The sequence below is a fragment of the Acromyrmex echinatior genome, chromosome 1, assembly GCF_024713525.1.
Source record: "Acromyrmex echinatior isolate Ae372 chromosome 1, ASM2471352v2, whole genome shotgun sequence".
Classification (NCBI taxonomy): domain Eukaryota; kingdom Metazoa; phylum Arthropoda; class Insecta; order Hymenoptera; family Formicidae; genus Acromyrmex; species Acromyrmex echinatior.
In genome coordinates this window covers 20749350-20769271 of record NC_141852.1, presented here as the reverse complement: position 1 = coordinate 20769271, position 19922 = coordinate 20749350, and the positions used below count along the sequence as shown (strand labels likewise).

The 19922-nt window shown below is 30.8% G+C and overlaps 1 protein-coding gene across 3 annotated transcripts in view; it reads left to right on the top strand.

The window, feature by feature from the left end:
• The first annotated feature begins 1785 nt into the window (after nucleotides 1–1785).
• LOC105154860 (trace amine-associated receptor 9) overlaps nucleotides 1786–19922 on the top strand; it is a 78504-nt gene continuing 60367 nt past the window's right edge. Inside the window, exons 1-2 of one of the 3 annotated variants that reach the window (XM_011070628.2) lie at nucleotides 1786–3688; nucleotides 4173–4435. The gene's annotated coding sequence lies outside the window, so the exon portion shown is untranslated. Of the gene's footprint in view, nucleotides 4436–19922 lie in introns of all 3 variants that reach the window. The other 2 variants (XM_011070627.2, XM_087408657.1) reach the window with 2 other exon arrangements.

Below are 19922 nucleotides of genomic sequence, written 5' to 3'. Positions count from 1 at the left end.
TAAGCTCGACTATACCGTCAATAATCCTTTGAAAAACAGAGATCAAGTGAATATAATACGATTTATTGTTCATTTTTTATTAACAAAATCTTCGAGTTAAAGTTAAAATGCAAAATTTCTAAATTAAATGGTGATAACGAATTTGAATTGAAATTTCTCAAACACCAATTCATTATAATTTATCGAATCTGTCTATCGACTACTGACGGATATTATATCCGCGGAATGTTCTCGCGGAATTACTTAGAAAGTATTCCAAGGGTATGTCGTAGAATGTACTAACGACTGGAATTTTAACCAACGTCTGTCCACTTTGTGCCTTATTAAATAGCGCTGTGAAGTTAATGTGAGAGACTTTGTTGTATATAATGTACACACACATACACACACACACACACACACACACACACACACACACACACACACACATATATATATATTGGAAGACATGGTGAGAACTATTTAAAAATAAGTTAAAAAATAACTTCTTTATATTAGTCTTTCTATAAACGTAATTCTATAAATCCTATATAAAAACTTTAGAGACATTCTGACTTCAATTTACCTACTTACATATTATAAAAGTTTATCGAACTTTAAATCTATACTTGCATACAGAATGTATAAGATAAAGTGAGAAATGTTAATTCAACAGACAGTATTCTGATAACATGTAAAGTTTTACGTACTCTCGAAATCCTTTAGCTTCATGAACTTCGAGATATTTGCAATTTTTCTCTCTAGGCACAGCGGCTTTATGCACTATCAAATTATAAATTGTAACATAAAAATAAATATCGTTGCAGACGTTTATTGTGATAAAATATTTACAAATATTGTGCTACATATAATATATTCAGTCAAATTTTACAATAGCAAAAAGTAATGTAATTAATAATAATGCGTTATTTGAAGCGTCATGCTGTGCTAATATTTGTAATATGCTGTGATAATATTTTCTTTCGTATCTAAATCACTGCGCAATTTAATTTCATTTCGCCCGATAACTCTCGTTTCTGCGTGGTTAGTCTTGTAGGTACGAACTGTGAACTGAAGATTCGAACTATCTGCAGTTACTCCTAATATGTGGTACCAGAATTGGGTTGACTTTTTGGTAGCAGCGGTGCCCAACCACGACTAAATCTTCTCGCGAACCAAGTGCGAGATTACTTTTCGCCGATGGTGAATGACTGGGTACTTGGTGCTAGACATCTTTCATCAATGAATAGACTCTTTCACTCTTACGCGAAGGTGTATATACTCGGTCCCTTAATTGGCTGAACTGTAATTCCCGTTCTATTTCTCAATGCAATTCTCCCCCAAACACGGTTAATTGCATGATACGGCTGTGAGTAAATACTACACATCTGTAAATGTACTATGTCTTGGCTAAATATTCAATATAACCAAAAAAACATTTTCAATCGATCGAATTAATGGAAATGATGGAATATTTTGTGTATAATTTTTTTATCTATAAATATCTCAGGGAAGTGATTTTCAATCCTGTAACAATTTATTGCATGCTTTGTATAAATCCTTATTATTATAATATTTATACTTATTATGATATTTATACTTATTAGATAATATATAATATTTTACGTATAAGTATAATATTTTAGATGTACTTACCTATAAAAGTAAGTTTTGATTTTATGATTATATAAATTGTATTGCATAAATGATGTAGTTTTACTGTGATAACAATTAATTTTTTTTTTTTGAGAATATATTTTTTCAATGCTATATAATTTATTTACATGCTGTCTATACATTCTTATTATAATAATTACATAATGTATAACATTTTATTTTATATGCAATATTTTAATACTGTCGGCATAAGTACATTTTTGTTTTATGCTTGTACAAATTGTATTGTAAATAACATAGCTTTATTGTGATAACAGTAAATGTTCATATTTTTTCGAGGATATCTAGGAATTTTTACACGAAACACACAGCAGTAAAGTACGATATATAAGAGACATTTAAAACGACTCGCATTATTGCATGTAACGTAGTCAGAAATGTATCATAGTGTCAGCTAAGCGAAGTAGATAACAAGAGCAATTATTAATGAGCATTACTGTATGTTATTGTGGTGAGTGATTTGCAACTTCGCAGAATTGGTATCAAGTATCAGCTATTATATGATTTATGATACTTTCATAAGTCATTGTCTATAATAACATAATCCTTAACGAAAGTGCGATGAGAAATGCTGGCAACTTTCCGAGATTCGAGGAAACGCAAATTGCAGATATCAAAGGAAAATATAACGGCACAAGTTCATTAATTGATTTTAAGCACAAAAGGAGTTGCGCGGCTTAAACTAAGCTTCCATCTAAATTATTGTTGCAATTAAGAGTATAATTGCGATTTCAACTTACTTCCGATTAATATCAAGTATACATAAATTAAAGCCCGTACCTTATTATTTTTCAGGAAAGATAGATGAAAATATATGTGCCACAATTTACCTTTAGTATTCTGTATATTTAAATTAAATAAACACGAACTTTTGCGCAATTATTTAAAAACATTCATTGTCTACACGAAGTGTAGCGAAAAAAGGTTTGGTCGCTTCCGAAAATGTTCAGTGCGTCTTTATTATTTAACATTCTTGCATATACGCCCTATTATATTATCTAATTAAATATTCAAGTTTCATTTGCTAGCGTTAAATCACTCGACATAGAATTCCGCAACTGTGTGTGAAACACGTAAAATATAAAACATGTACTCGGATTTGAAAAATTCTTCTTTTAAATATATGTGTTGGGAAAAAGCACTGACGGAAATTACATATTATATAAATTACTTTAGTCACATGTGCGTGTAATGTGCATATTTTTATAAGTTACTGAATTCATTAAGATGTGTAAAGCGCGCCATAAAGTACCCACCTCATTAGGTGGACTCATTAACGAATTCTATACGGGTTATAAAAAACACACTGAGAACATGTTACATACTTCATCTCTTCATGACCATCATTTGCGCGGTCTTTATCCTTAGGCAATGAAATTTTCGATGAAATCATTTTCCGGTGAGAATATTCACAATTTTAAACTGCGCTCCGCTACTTTCGCTACATCACTGTTGTCGTCGCTGAAAGTATGTCGCGATCTTCGACGCGTGCAACTCTCGATCAACCGAGAATGAGGATACATCGGGGGTGTTCGCGGACAAGCGCGTGGGTGGATGGATTTTGGCACGGCGAGAGGGTGTCGGTGCAGTTAGGAGATCGGGAGACCAGGGTTGCATCCACATTCACTCTCTCTCCATCTATCTCTCTCGTTCTCTCCCTTCTCTGCCCACCCTTTCCTGTCTCATACTCTCTTTCTCTCTCATCCTGCGCGACTACTGTCGGGAGCACCCAGGCGGGCAGTCAGTGCGTCGTCAGCCTCCGCGTCGTCGTGACGCTCCTTTCTCTCTCTCTGTCTCTCTTTCTCTCGTTTTCCTCGGCTCTCTCGGTGGCGTCCACAGCATCGCGACGCTACGACGCTCTCCGTCGACTATCCTATTCCGGGAAAGACGCCGCAGTTAATTTTCCTACGATATATACCAACTACACGAACTTGGCTATCGATAACGATCGCGATATAAGAAAACAAGTATCTTTTTTTACACATCGCTACTTTGAAAGTGTTTTCGTTCGATCTGCCAAAAAGAAGAAAAGGTGCTGATAGTTGTATTAATTATAAATGATAGAATATTTTGATTTAAATATCTTGGTTAATTGTTTTCTTTCGCCGGCATTTTTTTATATAGATTATTTTTGATATGTTTTACACAGATTTTTAATTAAAACATATTTTATAAATGAATTTATATATATTTCATATTTTTTTATTTTTATATTTTTATATTTTTTTGAAATGAATTTATTAATATTTTACATGTAAAATAAATATAGAAATTTTTGGAAAAATTAATAACTTTTTTTGAAGAAAGTCTTGTACTTCTTGAGCTTTATGATAATATTCACGAAAGGTTGAAGAAACTGTGCAAGTTCGGTTCTTCATTACTTTTCATTGCATATTTTATATTGAAGAGAGCATAGTTCACAATTTATTACTCCCGCATGAAAAACTCTTTGTCTCGAATAGAAAGAGAAGAAAGAGAATGAAATTGAGTGACGACAGTACATGCATTTCCTACAGAGAAGTTATTAAAGGAATGACAAAGGCGCCTTCTTATGTCAACGGGTGAAAAGGGAAACCAAATCGTGAAGTTTTTGTCAGACGTGATCCATCTTGGTGTCTCAATCAAGTGATCTATCGAATCGCACCACAGCATCACATACCCCAACTTTTCAAGATTTCTCACCTTCGAAAGTCACGCACGAGCGTTTTTCCTCTACCTTCCGGAGCGTCGCGTACTTACTCAAGCCTTATCGACAGCCTCGTGGATTTACTACTGCCGAGTACGTATCTAATTGCAGCAATTAAAGTTGAATTCTCTTATTTCGTATGCCGTTTGTAATACGGAGCAAAGCAAAACAGGCATGTGTTTGCATTAGCTTCGAAAAAAACATTTCTATTCTACAATCAAGAGACACATCGTGTGTCACGAATACATTTTAAGAAGAAGAAGTAAAGTTATGTTGTTAGCTGTGTTTGTAATGTAATTCTACAAAGCGTATAATTTGCAATATGATCATTACACATAAACATATTTAATATGTAAATGTAGTAAATTTATTCACTGCTGAATTATTCACTGCATTATTGAATACATTTAACAGTGCTTAAGGGAGAACATTAAGTACTAAATTAATGTTACTATTAAGTAATATATAGATATGTTTAACCTATTAGATTAAAGATTCTTGGGCATTATTTGTAAAAATTTGATTTCTATGATTCATATCATATGTATCTAACTACTATTGTCCAAAATGATTATCTATATCTTTTATTTGATTATAACTGCTATTGGCGTCTGTATCTGCAGCTGCACTTAAGATATTAAATTACAAATATTACGTTCGTGTTAAGCTATAAAGAACTATAAAAGCCAGAAGTTCTTGTTCTATATCTTTTTGTGATATGAATTAACGAAATAGAACTGTACATATTCTACATAAAAAAAAAAAGATATAATATTATGTTGCATAATCAGATAATTTTTTTCTTATATCAGTATCTATCTAAATTAAGTACATGTTGTTCCATCAATGTTTAAAATAACAAGTTATATGAACAAACATTGATCTTATATATGTCACGGAAGTTCCACATCTGTGCTACTATTATTCTATCCAAAGGATACGTAGAGTTTGGAGATTGATACAAACTATACAAAACAAGACACCAGAGCTCGACGGATATTGAACGATACGCTTGTGGCAGATCCGTGGTTACGAAGTAGTTTGATCGTGTTGTTACTCACAGTTCTCTGACCAAGTTTTCAAAACTTTCTTAGCAAGCATCTTTAATATTAAACGATTCTTTAGATGTGCAGTATGTAAATTTAATGGAAGATCAAATCGCAAAGATAACAGATTTTAACTTGTTATCTTTAGTAATTTCCTTTTAGTGATTATTTTTATTTAATTGACTCTTTTGTCATTTTGTTATTTTTAATTTGTATATTTTTAGCCTGTGTTATAAATCAATCCATTTTTGTAATTAGTTTTAAAGTTTAAAAACGATGTTTTTAAACATTAATAAATAATAAATTAAGTTTGAGTCAAATTTAATACAATTTCTTGAATTAAATTGCTTAATTTCATTGCTTCAGTTAATTAACGACGATTAGTATTGGATAGGAGCAATAGCAATCTATAAAAATGATTATAAATAATACAAATTGGGTTATCATTTAACGTTATAAATTTAACAGTGAATGAATGCGATATAAATCAATAAATGACGTAAATTTATGTAATTCCTAAAAATAGAATCCTTTTTTTACAAAATATAGATAAAGGAAATTTTATCTCAAGGGGATTGATCATTTATGAAACGAATTATTAATGTAAATCAGACGTGATTTGTATTCCTAAAAGAAATCAAAGTCACTCGATGATTTCTCCAATTACAATAAGAATGGATCCTATTCTTACTTCGTGATAAATTCAATATATGCAAATAGCTGTATTCATCGGAAAGCTGCGCTCCAATTTGTACTTGTAAAAGCTTCACCTTAATAGTTTTCCAGTAGCGCGTCACCGCTGATAGCTGGTCGTTTTAAATTGATCGCAAGCCCCGCGCGTGATATCCATTTCAGTGAGCCGCGATAGAATTTATTACACTTTTCCACTATCATCGAACAGAAGTGGCTTGTCGACAGTATTAAGTATGATTCGAGCGTGATGAAGCGCGATGAAAAGCGGTGTGAAAATATCACTTTTATTATTCTTCCTTATTATATATATATTATCCGTTTTTTTACTTTCTTATAAAAACACCATTGTCTATACGACGATCATTCGCAGATCTCCATTATTGCATCACAAAAGGTGCATCACGACATAAGCCCGTTATATGATACCCCATATGTTCCTTTCCCAGCGTTTAATTAATGATTTTACTACTCGCGTCGTCTCACTTCTCGTCTCGTTTCTCGGCAAAACTTGGAGCAAGCTCCATTTTACGAGGCACGAAACGTGTTTGAGTGAAACGCTTCTACTTCCTAAGAAGCAGACTGCCAAGAATGTGTCTTATCGAGATTCGATAGAGCTACTTCTACGACACATATCTGATAAAATTAAAAGGATTGTAAAAAGAGATACAAATCCGTGAGATATATCAATCAGATTACTTTGTTCACATAAATTGTAATTTTTATTATTTTGCATGTTAATTTATTTAATATAAATAATTACAACTGCCATATAAATAATAAAATAATTTGCAATTATAGAAGATATAATCCAATTGATAGTTTTAAGAAATACAAAATAATTTTGCACATGAAATAATTTAACGAATAAAAGGAAAAAAATTCTGCGTTTTCACTTAACTTTTTTAGCTTAATTCAAATATCGGAAAATCTTTGTGGAATTTATATGAAATCACAAGAGAATATGAAATGGTAGTATTATAGGCAAATTTTACATACAGAAGATATATATATAATTTTCTTGCTGGTAATGCGTGTGGCGAGGTATTCCGGACTGGTATTCCACTGATAATTTTTACGGCTGAAAACGGCGAGCTGAGCTTAAATGGATTATCGCGAGTTTTTACGGATTCGTCGTGTGTGTGCCCAGCGATAGGTAGATAATATAAATTGGCTATGGTTATTAATCGCGACATATAGCAGTGAGCACTCGATATAAACATTTAAGCTAACGATATTATTATGCAAAATTATAATAATCACAATTGTTACGATTGAACATTTGCTATCGGATATTTGCTTCTTTTTTTGATTAATAAAAATACAATTATAATACATTTATTTGTATATTAGACATAGAATCTTTTTAGGAAAAAAAAAGATATTAAATCTTTTTATTCTATTTAAAAGTTATTTTTTTAGTCACTTCAGTATTCATACAAACATGACTATCAACATTCTTCTTATTGAAGTTTTATAAAATAGGAACATATATACTAATTTTCATAAATTATTCATATGTTATACATTATTCATATATTATGTATAATTCTTATTCAGATTATTTAAAAATTTATTATTTTTTAATAAATGAAAAATTATAAAAATTAAAATACTAGAAATTATAAAAATTCACACAAAATTCTTAGATATTAAGACTCGCCTTGAATAAATTTGACTTCTACACTTATTTGTATTATTTTTTATTTTACGAATTTAATTTTCTATAAGAATAAAACTTTGAATTGTTTCAAAGTTTTATAAATACACATTACAGATAATTATATACGTTCTTCGATAAGTCTGCAGTTGACAAGACGACATTGAAATTAAACTTCGGTTTGATACAGTTTGCTTGTGACTCTATAACCATGTCATGGTTTGATATATTGACATTTAAACCTTTTGGATTACGTCTGGAGTTTACAATTTTGATTGCTTTACGTATTGATTATACGAATTGTGCATACTTCTTCGTGTAGTATTTTATATAAATCTACTAAAATATGGAACTATAAAAAAAAACGACGCGATGAAATTTCGTTTTGCAAAAGTTTAATAATGTTGTTGTCATATACTAAAATTCTGAGATTTTTATATTTATTCCAGTTGTAATCTGCATTTGGCAATTATATGAGAAACAGCAAATTGCGCACGATTATCACGCATTTTGTTACATACGTCGAAGGAGGAATTAATGTAAAGTAGAAAATTATGCGGTCTATGGACATTCATGCAATATAATCAGGTAATGCATATGTAAATACTAGAATTCGCGCAATTGACGTGTGTACAAAATGAAATAGGATCATAATTTTATTTTCTGGAAAGTAAGAATTGGAATCAGAAGTTAGAAATTTTAATTATCTGCTCGAATGCTTCTTTAACGTGCATATTCATTACAGCAATATCATTTATTCAAACATTTTCATTGTCATTGAAAATGATGAATTAAACCAATAAATTAAACTAATAAAATTTATTAACGCAGATAATTGTGAATAATGACATTCGTTTAACTAAATATAAATAGAAATGAATTATTATAACACGAGAAATAAACAAACGTACCACAAATATACAATTTTCGCAAATGTCAATCATAATTGCTTCATTTATGCTAATAACAATTTGAATAAATGATTTGTATTTCAATAAATTATTAATAAATCATAATCTTGTTTCTGCTATGGATATAAAAGTTTTTTTAAAATAAAAGATGATGATCACAAAAACGGAATTTACAACAAAATTCCCACTTTGCGTGCTATTTCATTCCGCTACTATTTCGTTTATTTGCAATTGAAACCCTGCTCAACCTTTTGGCTAGTGGATTCGAATATAAAATCGTTGTTACAACGCTACATAGTTTTATTTCCAATTTCCATGTATACATAAATAGGATATCCATTCTAAATCCACTTCCACGATAAGTTTTGTATAGTTTTGCAGGAGAATATTCGTATTTATTTTCGTATTCAATGCAGAATATTTTTCTTATAAAACGCAAAAATTAACTATCTATTACATCCGAAATATCTTGTTACACATGATTTTTAGTATAATGACACAATTAATTTTTTACACAAGTATTTACATTAATAATCTTGTTGTTTTGTTTCGTCGCTATTAATTGTGGTCTTTGAAAAGCGTTCTCAGAAAAATTGAAAACTGAATTTAGCAGGAAGATTGTCTGTACTTTTTTTATCAGGTTAAAGATTAAAACTTTTCTTTCCCTGATTGACTCCTTCACGATCAGCTAACGATTTCTTCTTCATTCTCTTTACGTTTTAGTATGCATCGCCGTTATCGCCATGAACAATTTTGCACTTTAAGATTCCGTGTTAGATATGATAAGTAAGTCTTAAGTAAGATCTCTCATTAGAAATTCAATTTTGAGATTATAACAATTGATAATTTACGAAATTATTCAATATTAGCATTAAAATATATAAATAATATAATCATTAAATTCGTTTTTTCCCATTACGTAATATGAAAAACGTAATATCTCAAACAATACAGTTTTTTTTATGACACTATTAAATTTTCATTTTATTTTTATTTCGAATTGTTTAGTAAGTAATTGTAAACATTTCGGAGTACTTTCATGATTAGTTTGAAAAGTAAAAACAGTAGAAAAAACAATAAAAAATAAATAAAAATTAATCGTACATTTTTAAAGTCTCGCTTTTTCCTGCTCTCGCAGGAATTGCATTTATTTGCTTTCGCTATGGTTTAAATTTGTCGTGGCTATTAATCATATTCTAACGATGCATTCGATATCAGTCATATATTAATTTTCTATTCATACAACGTACATTCATTATTTATCTCGTGCTCTATGATAATCAATTACATGTTATGCATTATTAATGCGACACATCGACAGATTGCTAGAAATGATATAAATATCCATATTACTCACCTCGTGAAATTGTGATAGGCGTACACTTTTTTTACACACATCGAAAAATCATTACGTTCGATGACAGATGTCAGCAATCCGATTATCGTAAAACTGATTTGCTTTATACGGATGGAATACTAAATGCTGTCCACCAGAGTGAAGAGAGCACTGGAATTATAAATACCATTATACATATGTACATGTCTTTATATACGTAATGCGGTGGTACTGTATGAATGATATATGATATTATTGTGCCAAAAGAATACACAATTTGGACACATAAAACTTTTAAATCCATTTTCATATCTGTGTTTTTATCGTGTTTTATTTTTATTATACATATGATAATGGAAGATAAAAAATATAAAGAGAATAGGCAAAAACTCTTTCCATAGCATTAAGATGCAAAAACTTGATCTTGTACTCATCGTATTAAATTTTCACGGATCGGATATTCAACATGTCTAACAGAGAGTTCAAAGGATATTCCGGGATTCGCCAGTTTTACGAGCTTTTTCTCTGTCGCAGCAATATAAAACGTTAGGAACCGAAAAAAGAAGTGCCAATAGAAAAAGATTTTCTTTGGCTTTTCCTGACAAAAACTACTAAATTTGACAAATTGCATTTCTAGTTTTATCAATATTTTAAAGATGCTGTTATCAAGAAAATTTACACAAAATGTATTTTGCGATATACCACAATTGGAATTGACATGTGATTTCAAGCATTTGATTATTGTGCGAAATATCACTTTGCAAATGTCATGTTAAGTTGACATTCGCTTTTGAAATTGTACGTATAGTTATCACGTTGGACAGTCAAAGGTAGACGCGCGTCATTCAAAGTTCACGCTTAGAGGAAGCCGCGCACATTTGAATCTCATCGGATCAACAGGTATATGTTTACTACTATTTAGTCTCTATATAGAGAGAATTTTAAATAATGCATTAGACATAAATAATGCGTTATCTTGCATACGAGTATACAATAAAAAAAGGTTCCAACGTCAGCGTATTATATTTAATATGATTCCATATTGTTTTATTAAATATATTCCTTATAAAAATTATTTAATATTAGAAGATAATGATTGATTACTTACTGTGAACGTTAAAACCACTGTGCTTTAGTGCTTTAATACTAAATAATTTACAAATATTAAATAGACTATTATCAAATCAGATTTTTGTGAGAAATATTCATTAACCATATTCAAAATTAATTTAATAACATTTACTTTTCTCTCTGTTTTAAATCGATTATTATATTATAGAATAAATTCTACTGATTAATTCCTTTCTTATTTAAAAAGACTTTTAGAAAAAAATTAAGAATAAAAAAATGCATTGTGCAATAAAAAAAACAATTGTAAATATCGCAAAAATGTTGATGTTATTTACTTAAAAAAATTAAAATTAAAATTAATCCAGAAAATCATTCGCCGCAAAGTTTGGTGCAATCACTGAACTGGAAATAGCGAGCAGAACGAGTGAGAAGACTATTTCACTTCGAGTGCAATCGTACGCAGTTCACAGGGGACGCATCCTTACCACTTCTTGTTTTTTCACTCACGGACTGTTTCGAGCGAACCTCTACGAAACTTTTAACATGCTCGACAACCTCGTTTTCAACCGGAAAAAAAACTTTCGTACGCATTAATTTCTGCCAGGCTTATTTATGTTCTTGGTTCTTCCTGCGTTATGACGACATAACGGAAGTCGCGATGGAAAGAAACGCGGCAAATGGTGCGAGCAATGGGAAAAAACGCGGAGCTCTCTTTCATCGAGTTCTCTTCTGAATTCTCAACGAGTAGTCAGAAAGAGGAAATGAAGAAAAGGGGAGTAACATCATCGCTACAAATTATAAGACATAAGTAGTAATAATCACGTACTATTTTCAGTTGAAAATTCGCTTTTGTTTTATCGAGAAACAAGCGGAAGAAATACAAACTTATAAACTTTATAATTATACAGTTTTTAATAATATCGGATTAATAATAATAATAAAGTTTCTGTCGATCGTTATGATATAGAGTTAATGAAAACGATAATAATTTTGTTCCTAATTTTTAAAAATCGAATGAAATTTTTCTTTTGTTATAAAATTTCTTCCTAAAACCTATATTGCATATATTTTGTTTTTAATAAAAATGTAATTTATACGGCATTACAAATAACAGATAAATAATCTCATAAAATTCTAATCTAGGAATGATCAAACGTTGTGTCTGTCACCCGTAACTTAGAAAACAATTACGCTCACCGTTCAAAATGCAATTTCAACGCGCGCATACGCTCAAACACGCGCGAAAGAGCAAATCTATTTGGAATTGCGTTCTGCGTTTATTCAGGAATGGAAATAATGCCGTGGTCGCTGCATCGTATCGTGATATGCGATGTATGGCAATAGTTTACATAAATTTAAATCGTATTTTTAGGCGGTGTAGTCTGAATAGATTTAGAGGCTTCTATCATGCATGTATATTTACATTCTAAATAAAATTCTAAAATATTATCACTTTTAATCAGTTTTATATCTATGTTTTATCTTTACGAGACGTATACGATGTATATACTGAAAAATATTTGCAATAAATATCACGCAGGAAAGATCTGACTGTAAACGTTTCATTTGTTAATTCGTATAACATACGAGTATACAACGGGCGAATTGTAAACATGAAGAAAAGCAACAATATTGAATAATTAATTTACTACACAAATTGACTGGTATCATAGAAAATATTCTATTTAATGTCAAATAAATACGTTTCGTAATTAATTTCTTTGTACTTATACTTTATGCAGCATATAAATGCAATTACTATATATAACAGATATATTATCGTAATATGAATTAATCACGTAAAACGTGACAATGTGTAACAACCAACGTCATGTTTATTTAATTACATTACACGTATTATCAGGTTGAATATTGAATTCATGTGTTGTACATTATTGAAAAATAGTAGTACTATCTATTTCCTCTTTCCGTTGAATATATCGTTTAAGGCATTGATAGTTTATATTTATCAACAAATTGTGATATTGCCAGCGTCGTAAAGTATGCGTGGAACCACAATTTTTAACACTCGAAAAACAATTTGGAGAGATCATTAATATAATAATGCATTGTCTGGACAATTAGTTTTGTGACTCTGTTTATATTTTTTTCTAAAACATGTCTAATAAAATGGACAAGTCTAATGTCTAAATAAAAATAATAAAAATATTTATTATTTTCATTAGTGTAAAAATAAATTAAATTAGCACTATTAATAATCATCAATTAAAAATATAATGGAAATTAAATATAATAAAATTAAGATTTATACAGAAATTCCGAGCAGAGAGTTACGCCTGTTTATCCAAAACTTGATGTCCTGTAACACGTTATGGCGGCGTTGTCAGCTCACGATTCATTCCGCCGACGTCTGTCCTGTTCAAATAGCTGAAGTTACTTGCACGTACGTATACGACAATGCGTGAACACGAGCGTGGAGAACGGTCCCATTATTTATCGGTGGAACTTCCCGGAATACGACACCTTTGGGAAAGTCCGATCGAATCGTGTGCTCCTTCTCTCTCTTTGAGTTTCTATTTTCCTGCCAGGATGAAAGATGTCCGCCACGACGTAAATTTTACACGTCAACGATACGAGAGCTTAGATATATATATATATTTTGGTAATCTCACTGAATTGTGATGTATCATAAGTTATACGATTTGCGCATAAAAATATTATGCAGTACGAAAATATATGATTCAGAAGAGAAAGCAGTTTAGAGAGAGATATCTGCGGATACATAACGTATTTGTTACATCTAAAGCTTTCTTTATGCAACTTTTTTTCTGTTATTAAATATTTTATAATAAACATACGTTAAATATTTTCTTTACTTTTTAACAACTTATATTATATAAAGACATATATCGTAGAGTTTTATAAAAGTCATCATGCGTTAGCAATACCATAGAAAAATACGGGAAAGATCGGATGAAGTTTTACGCTTTTTGTACAACAGACACATCGCTTAAAGTTTCGCACCCGCACAAACAAGCGAATTTATTCTTTTACGTCTTTTACGACATTGCAGGCACCCTCTACGCCACCTTTAGATTTTACTTGTTACCATAGCCGTCAATCTCTTCGTCGTGTATATATATTCCCTTCGATCGTAACCACACGGTTGTACAACCACCAAATTGCTGAAACAACAGCTACCGGATATACGAAAGAGACGGTTTCTGATAGCAGCTGCTTATCCGAAGAGTAGCTCAAATCCGTGTACTGAAATAATAGAACGGGGCACTAATCTTATTCCTCCGTTATGCTACTCCTGCAATTTTCTATCTAAAACTGATTTTCAACAATATTAAAATATTATCTTACGTCAATTCAGTTAGTGCTTCATAGTGCGATTTATTTGAAAGTTATATCTATAAAAATAAGAGCCATAACAATATAGTATCGCGAATAGTATCTCTTTATTCTTTGAGTAAGTTCACAGGGTTTTCTAGAAATATCCGAAGTATAAGTGAAAAAAGAATGTAAAAAAGGAAATAAGAAATCTGAGCTGTAGGCAAAATATACGAAGTTATATAAAATCACAGGAAAAAAAATATAAAAAGTTCGATAGCGACGTCCAACATATGGATGATAATCAATAAACTCTTGAAGTTATCGATCCGTAAACACCGCAATATCATATTTCTTATTGGTATTATGTTCTATTTATCATTGAATGAGAGAAGAGCTTGCTCATTTGTATTTAAAAATATTCAGATATTCTTTATTATTTTATAATGGAAATAAAGCAAATCTCGTAATACTAACGTAATCAGCTCCTTTCCATGCATAACGATGCGTAAGAAAAGAAACCGCGGTTACTCATGCGGTTGAACTTGCATGTCTGACTAAATCCGCGTTTTACTACTTCCGTTGTCGGTGTAGCATGAAAACGTCATAAAAACTGTTGCCTTATTTTTCTCTTCGGTTTATCTGTTTACCTGTGTAACTCTGTTAACATAACATCATAATACAAGCTTGTCAGTTATAAATATAAACAGATAATAGAGAAAACGAATGCAAAGATGCGATAAAGGTATCAAAACTGAGAGAATTTTACTACATGTTTAAGATATATATAAAAAAGTACTAGAAAAATCTTCGAAATAATTAATTGAAATAGTTACTTCTATACTTCTTAATTAATATTTAAAAAGTAATAGAATGAGAAAAAAGCACTAATTGTTAATTGCCATTTACTGGTCGTTTTAATCAAAGCAATAATTCGAGCACACGTATATTCAACGTTCGCTCGATCAGCTTGATTCTTCCAATTACGAAGATCAGTTTGCGCAATCCACTTTAATCATTATAAATTCCCGCTGCCATTTATTTACTCCCGCACGTAGGAATTTTCGTCATTGCAATTGACACGCATTCTTAATTATTTGCCCCATATTTTGCTGACGCTCTGATATACTGAAATCGATTATATACTCCATATATGTATTCGATATGCATAATTGGCACTCCCAAGACACCTTCTACTAAATTGATGCCGATATTTGACACGTGTAATCCCTAGCTCTCGCAGCCATTCCATTTACAACATCGATCGAAGACTACATTCGTTTGATTGATTTAACATAAAACATAAAATGATTAAAATAGTTCACAAAATGAGATAATTGTTTAAATAAAAAGAGACATTGTAATGTAACTATCTAAATGTAATGGAATGACTGAAAGAGCTAGAGATTTTACACGTGTAAATAGTGGGCACCTCTTATATTTTTACAGAATTTAGTTTCTTCGGGTCTATTTGAATTTTTCATAAAATCCAAATAGACCTCAAAGAATCAAATAGAAAAAAACATCCATCACTTTACCATCACATTAAGATAGTTACAGCATAATGTCTCTTTTTAAAATTTTTTTGTGAATTATCTTAATAATTTCAAACGTGTTTTATATTAAACATGAATTTTTAAATAAATGATTGTTTGTAATATTATGGACTTGAATATAATTAAAAAAATAACAAAATACACAAAAAACAAAATGAGATTTTTATCTACTTTACCACTTTTTTCTGTAAAGGATATACATTCAGAAAATCGGTAAATGATATTTTATACATCGTAGTTCTCGTCTTACGAATATATGAAATCTATTTCCATACATGAATCGTCTATATACCATGAGAGAATTTTGAATGTATTGAGATATTATTATCTAGATTCAGAAGTTTCTTTTCATGAACACGTTCTTTTAGTAATATTCTTGCTTTGATCCTGTCTTTGTGAATATTTACTACTAGTACTTCTTTTCTCGAGTCGCGGATGCCTCTAAAGATTTTGAAATCATTTTAAAATAACCGCAAAAATTTTTAACAAAAAATAACGCTCTACAATATTTTTCGTTAAAAGTCCTGGGCTTATATTACTCACTTATTAGAGGATCCAATATAAAAATATTGATAAAGTTTTATTTAATCGTGTCTCAGTAAAAATTTAGTTTGTGAGATTTACTTCTTCTCAAAATAGAAGAATAACATTTTAAGCATTAATTAATTTACATCTTAAAATATAAATTCGAATTTTAAAATACATTAAACTTGACATTAAAAATTATAAAGAGAAAAACTTTAATATACTATATAATAGATAAATATTAATTGTCAGCAAAAAGATCGCGTCATGGCGCCAACTTCGCAATTTCAATATTTACTTAAGAACAAATTAAAAATCTTTTGTAAGAAATATGTTAATTATAATAAGAATTTTAAGTGGTCTCATATTATTACCTTTTCCTCTAGTATTCAAATATGTTAAAAATAAATTGCTTTTAATCTCATTCATAAATCGTTCTTTTAAATTATCCATGTAATCTAACGAAACATAATGTACAATATTTATTTAATTAATTAAACACGCTATTTTCATAACACATCGACCTCATTATTCATTCTTGATTTATGTTGAATTCTGGAAACCCAGATACGTTTTACAGAGATAATACGCGAGAATATAGCGCGCCGATGTTCGAGTTACATGTTCGTCCAACATAATCCGCAAAAACTAACCCATTTGTAAGCTGTGAGCTTAGTATATTGCACAAATAATACAAAATATTCATAACTCTTGGGTCGTAACAACATAAATGACGAAGGGCATAGCAAAAATCTATCGACCAAAAAGATATTCAGCCGGTGGCACTCATCATTTATCGTTAACACTTCGTTAACGCGTGGTTCAATCCGTTTACGCGCTTTTAAACCATCAAGCGATGCATTACGGGGCCGGGAAAGTGCGCGAGCACTCAAGAAAAGCAGATTGGATGTTCGTAAAATTTATGACGCTGACTCGACGCAAACGGCATAACCGTTTTCCGCCAGACTATCACGCGATCCCACGCGTCGCTCTTCAACCTTTTCACGGATATGACGATTCGCGCGAATGTCTTGTTCACGGAAGCATCTGTTTCGCACTCAGGATATCCTGAATACGTGCGAAACGAGAATTTATCGTTGTTTTTTTCCCTCTCGACCTGTCCCAACAATGTCCCGCGCGTGTCCCATTTTAACACTTATCGTGAGTAACACCTGAATACGGAATACCGCGCTACGTTCGTTAAGAGCCTCGCTTTTCATTTGTAAATCGCGACGTTTTTTCACCACAATGCTGTCAGATAACAGTCATCCCGAGCAGTGACGTGTACTTTTCGACGACATTTCCTCTCGACTTGAATGAAAAGCGTAACGCAAAAATCTGTGCCATGTATAAACGTGACGTGTTCGCGTGGGACATGAACGTGCATGTGAGAGAATAGAATTTTATGATACGTCCGCAGTTTCCGAAGAAATTGCGTACTAAGAATAAAATAGATTTACTAATTTAAGTCTCGCTATTAAAAGGTATTCACTGAATCTAACATTGTATTTCTCGATTATCATTACGCACTTATGCGATATGTCTGCTTACACTATTGAAAGAGATATGAAATTTATCCGCTCGAGAAATTCTCCTTTATATTCCACGGGGAAAAATGTTCGTCAAATACTTTTGTTTCATATATCTCATTACTTCTAACAACGCTTTAAAGAGGAAATTTCGAATTTATTTCCTTTTGTCGTTTCCATGTCGATTGTCCCAGGAACACAAAGAAAAGGATACACACAAAGGCGTACGGCGCTATGCCATAAAAATGGCGCTACGAGAAACAGCTATCTAGACTGTTTCAATTCCGCATCCGTTTGATTCTTTATTTTATCGATTGAAACTTTTTTCTCGTGCACGCTGAAGGCTCAAAAAAATTTTTTTACATGTATCATTTTGCACAAACAAATGGGATGTGTGTTTTATATGAAAGGATGTGCTTATTCTCATTCTCTCGTCTCAGAACTTCGCTCGTTTATCAGTCTGCTCGACCCGTTACTCAGTGAACTCGTAAATCTCACGATTACAGATCGTTGACCGCCGCATAACGTGGATTTGAAAAATTCCGCTCACAGTTACAAGTCCATCAGCAAAATTACTAAATGCTTATTTAATCTGACAACGCGCGTACATTATTCCTGCGGCAACACATATTGTACCGTTAATAGAAGAGAATGTTTGCGAGTTATTCTGTATTCATTTTGGTAGTATACAAAACATTTCGCATTTATTTTTATTTCAATTTATTGCAATTTTTTGCAAATTAAAAAATATATATACAGAGCGGCCCATTTTAATCAATGCAGTCAATTTTCTCCAAAATTATTGATTATACGAACAAATACTTTAGAAAAGTGGAACGGTTTCGAAAGGGACGTATTTTGGTTACATTGTTTTTTTTCTAGGTGAAAAAAGATCTCTCTACTCTTTTTAATGTAATTATGTTTTTTTTACAGATAATTCCTTTAATACATATAAAATTAAGACAAAAATAAAAAAAAATCAAAATGATTTACGAGATATTTTATATTTAATTCTGACATATGTTGATGTGAAATGTTAAGTATCTCGTAAACTATTAATTTTTTTATGTTCCAAAAAAAATTTGATATTTAATAAATTTAGTAATTAAGAGACTTTATACATATATTAATAAAGCATTTTATATTCAATTAGCTTAAAGAATAAAAAATGCTTCAAAATTAAAATTAGAAAAAAAATTAAAAAATCCGTTTTCTTGGAAAGAAAATTACTAAAAAGTTAGATAGGTCATACTTATTCTTTTGATTTATTTGCCTGAGACTATGAATTTTTTGACGGGATGTCAAAAAACGTTCCTCGCTCAATTTTAATTTAGCGGAATAAGTCAAGAGCAAACGAACACGCAGAGTTTCGTTACCGCGCATTCGCAGTTGGCAACTGTCTGCACAGTTGTATGTGTTATCAGCCACGATTCTACTGCGCATATGGTTTCTAGAAAGCGGTTTAACACTACACATCACGGCAGCTGAAATTTTTCGCTAGCTTCTGGTTCCTTCCGCCTTCCAGAGGAAGTAGTAGGAAACAATTGCAAGACCGCTTCTCTGGTTCCATTGTCTAACAACAATGTAATCACCTCATACAGTCAGTGAAATTTGCGCATTTTTATTTTTTGAAGTAAAAACACATTAGATAACATTTTTATACATATAACTTGTTATACATATAAGTATATATATATATATATATATATATATATATATATACATGTATAAAATAATATATAATGTTTCCTGAATTAAATCATCAAACTTAAAAATATGTGAATTTAGGATCTTAAAACAAACAAAATTTTCCTCTAGAAGAACTATAGCAATAAATAATGTCAAAATGATTTAGGTTCATTCCCTCTATTAATTTACAATAATCAAAAGATAATTATTAAATATTTTGTTTTAAAATGATGAATTCTAATCCTGAAACAAGCACTTAGATAAGAAAAT